This window comes from Furipterus horrens, unplaced genomic scaffold, assembly GCF_987537825.1.
Source record: "Furipterus horrens unplaced genomic scaffold, mFurHor1.1.pri manual_scaffold_5, whole genome shotgun sequence".
In the NCBI taxonomy this organism is placed as follows: domain Eukaryota; kingdom Metazoa; phylum Chordata; class Mammalia; order Chiroptera; family Furipteridae; genus Furipterus; species Furipterus horrens.
In genome coordinates, this window is record NW_028327175.1 from 180,527,261 (window position 1) to 180,531,534 (window position 4,274).

The window sequence follows — 4,274 nt, forward strand, 5'->3', positions numbered from 1 at the left end:
GACCGCACAACCCTTTACCGTATGTTAACACCTATTGGCATCCTATGGGCCTCACGCTCAGAAATACCAGTCTAAAGGGGCTGTAGCATAACAAACCTTTGTGGCACATCTCGTAGGTGATAACAATATGAGTAAAGCAGTCTCTGCTCATATTGGTTGATTTTTTAAATGCATCCAACAAGTATCTGTGGAGTGCTTATTTTGTGCCAAGTGTTCTGCCAAGTACAGGATTTGCTGAAATACATATATGCTCCCTGCTGTCATCAAGCATCCCTTCCAATGGGAAAGACAAACTGAACCAAAAACAGCACTATGTATACAAAGTAAATATATTCCAAAGTACTATTAAAAAAAGGCACCGATATGCTATGAGAGTGCATAATAGGGTGAGCTTAGTCATGTAAGACTGTCCCAAAGAAACGAATCTTCTATTTGCAAGATGAACAGTTAGACAAAGTGGAGAGGGAAGTAATGGTTATAGGTAAAGATAGGAGATGTACTAAGCAGAGAAAACAGCATGTGCAAAGACCCTGAGGCGGGAACAGAGGGGTCAGTAAAGTTGGAATATATTGAGAAAGGGGCCGTGAACAAAGGGCCGCAGATCAAATTGGCATGTTGAGTTTTATTATAAGAGCAGTGGGAGCCAATGAAAGAGCTCCCAACCTAACAGAGCAAATACAGACACAGTCAGTTAATTAATTAGTGGCTTTTTATAATAAGATATGTAATTGGCATGACACTCTATGCCCCACAAAATATTTTCATGTCATTATCTTATATATTCCTTGCATCAACTTTCTGAGGGAGATAGTTCAAGTATTAGAATAGATGGGGAATCTAACTTGCCCAAGAACACAGTGTCCTGCTGGAGAGCAGGCACCCACGTCCTGGTCATCTCACTTCTTAGGCCAGTCCTGCAGAGAAAGCACTGGCTTTGCATGAATCGGTCCTGGAGTCTATGTCCTTACTGGCAGGGAGGCCCCTTTATTGAAGAGTCTTGGGTAGAATAATTAAGTGCTCAGACTAAGTTCAAGTCCCAGCTCATTGACCACTTACTAGCTAGGTGACCTTTAAGTTACTTAACCTCTCTGACCACCACAATCCTTATCTGTAAAATGGGGATAGCTATACTAACTGTCACCGGATTGCTATAAAGATTAAATGAGACAATTCAAATGGAAGCACCTGACACAGAGTAGGAGCTCAACAAATACCAGTTTGAATTTTTAGAGAGATAACTGGCTCTTTCTTTCATTTTGGAACCTTTGAATGTACTGAAGGTGGAAGTTAAATGGGGCTCAAATCCCTTCATACCAGGATTCATTGTATATGAGATGGATTTAGTCCTTGTGTGATTTGCAGATGTTAAAGATGGTACAGAGGAGGAACAAGTGCTGAGTCCCTTCTAAATGACCAATGCTGTTACTCAAAGTCTTTACAGCTGACATTTTACCTTCTAGACTGTGTAGGGGAGTTCTTCAGGTGATAATTTCCCTGCAAGCCACATACAGGGGAGTAATTGTCCAGGTGTTCTTCCAGGTGGATATTATATGGTGGCCTTGAGAACCACATTCAGGGAGCTGCCTAGCGGTCAAGACTCTAGATAAGCAGCACTTAAGGGTCTCAGAGGCCTAAAAAACATCAGTCGAAAGGCTTTCCCAGAAATCTGATGGGGGTTTTAGGGTGAAGAACAGGGGCTTGGAGCACAGGGAATATCTGTGATTCATAGGGTATCCTTGTCCACTGCTTGGTTTCCAATCCAGGACAGTGTGGAACTTTGTGGGGCCTGCCCTCCTCCCTACTCTGAGAACTTTATATAGAAAAGATAGACCTTAAGTTTTTCTAGCTTTGCAATTAATCTTTGCTTTTGAAGATGGGCCTGCTAAAAAGGGGTTGTAGGTTGAGTATAGTCTAATCAATGACTCTCAGATGTTTTTACCCTGATTTACAGCCTGAAATACAGCTTGCATGGTGACCCAGTACACAGCACACACACAATTTCAGTAAGCAGTACCTACACTTACATATGTGATATACCTTGGTGTTTTACTTTCTGTTTTATTCTATTTCATTAGATTGATTTCATGACCTGCTAATGGATTGCAACCTGCACTTTGAGAAACAATGGTCTAATGGATGATGACTTGTTCTTGAAAGTGATTGAGGAAGATGTTGTTCATGAATGACTTTCAGATGAGCAATGCAAAAGGCTGCACAGACTGACTGTATACTTTAAGTGCTCATAGCAAATCTAGACTCTACTTTTGTGTCACTCCTAAATATTGAGGTTGGAGGTAGTAAAAACAATAACAATAAAAACTATCAAGAACATTTACTGAGGACCTACTCAGTGCAGTAAACTGGGCTAGATACTTTAGTGGGATAAAAATACAAATAGTAAATGCTCCCTGTTCTTAAAAGAGCTCATAACCTCATGGGAGAAGTGAAGTGGGTCATAAACACAGAAATATAAGGGTATTTCAGGCCAATGTAGCAGACTGAGGAGGTGTAGGAAGATGTCCCCCACTAGAAATATAAACTTTATCCAAGGTCTGTCCAGAAAGTATCAAGCCATGCACTATGAAAAAGAGACATTTATTGAAGAAAGTACAAGAAACCTTGTACATAGGACAATGACACCTCAGTCCCCTTCAAAGTAGGCACCTTCGGACCTCACACAGTTCTCCCAATCACCATCAGCTGCCCTGTTGTATTTTGTTGGGTCTCATCAATGGTCTGAAATCTCTTTTCTTTCAAAGGTGATTTTAGTTTTGGGAAAAAACATAAGTCACAGGGTGCCAAATCTGGGCTGTAGGGGGGGCTGAGTCACTTGGGTGATTTGACGTTTCACAAAAAACACTGTGCATGAGACATGATGCATGAGTGGACACATTGTCGTGATGAAGCTGCCAATCACCAGTGACCCATAACTGCGGCCTTCTGAGTCATCTAAATAGTTTCCACAGAGGAATGTTCAAGCTTAACGCAAAATCTGATGCAGATCTATTGTTCTACTTGCGCAGTCATTTTGAATGTGATGGCCACACAGTACACATGCTCACTCAACAGCATTTACTGCCCCCATTGACGAGTACAGTGAAGTTATCATAGTTCATGCATGTGCATTCTAGTCCACTCTCCTTGGCTGCCAGGTTACAAAGATGTCACACAAACCATTCTCATTATACTAACAATGGTTGGACTTTTTTTGGACAGATCTTGTATATGATAAATTTAAAATGTATAAAATATACCAATTAAAAAGTATATAACCACATTCTAAAACAATAAATATAAGTCCCTGAGTGCCAGGAATGAAAAACAAAACAAAACTCAGATCCAAAGTGACCAGCAAGTCCTTGCTTCGGCAGCACATATACTAAAATTAGGACAATACAGAGTAGATTAGCATGGCCTCTGCACAAGGATGACATACATTCATAAAGGGTTCCATATTTTTATAAATAGCAACGGAGGACACTAGACTTTGGGTGGTGAACACACAATACAATACAATACACAGATGATTATTACATAGAATTGTTGTACACTCGAAACCTATATAATTGTATTAACCAATGTAACCCCAAGAAATTCAATTTAAAAAAAATTTTAAGTAACCAGTAGGAGCTTACAGAGGCCTTAGAGCTAATATATTACAAGACTAGTTTAGCAGCAATGAGGATAGAAGAGTGAGCCCCAGGTTTCTACATTTTGGGGAGCTGGAGCTGAGTTCCCTTTATAAAGTTAGGAGCGATGAAGAGTTAATTATCCATGTAATGAGAACCAGAAAACTCCACTTACTCATGAGAAGTTTGTCACTTTTCTGGGGCTAAGGGTAGAATAAGAGTCATCTGTGAAAAATTAGAACTCCAGGTCTATGCCAAACATGGATGTGGAGTGCAAATTTGCATTACTTAAAAGGTGTGCAAAACTCAATTCAAGAAAATAACAAATAAACTGGTCCAGAAATGGTGAAATCCATAAAGTCCCAGCAGAAACAAAACTGCTTGACATGATGCCTTTTCCATGACTTAAGGGCAAGAAAGCTTCCCAAATAAACGAAGTCCTGGTGGAGATGAGTTCACAAGCAAAAATACAAATTGCAAGAAGAAACGAATCACCATGAGAAATAAAATCAGCAAGGTAATACATCGGAGAATTCACATAATATAATATGTACCCAAAAAATGTGGAAAATACTTTAAAATAAATATATTTTAAATGTTCCTTCCCCAAAAGGAAAGAATAAAATCTAAAAGGCAAGAATAAGA

General features: G+C 39.6%; 1 non-coding gene across 1 annotated transcript; it reads left to right on the forward strand.

Annotated features, from left to right (window-relative positions):
* Positions 1-3,355: 3,355 nt before the first annotated feature.
* Positions 3,356-3,460, forward strand: LOC150010507 (U6 spliceosomal RNA). The gene has a single exon (XR_016511475.1). It is a non-coding gene; the product is annotated as a U6 spliceosomal RNA (small nuclear RNA).
* Positions 3,461-4,274: the final 814 nt, after the last annotated feature.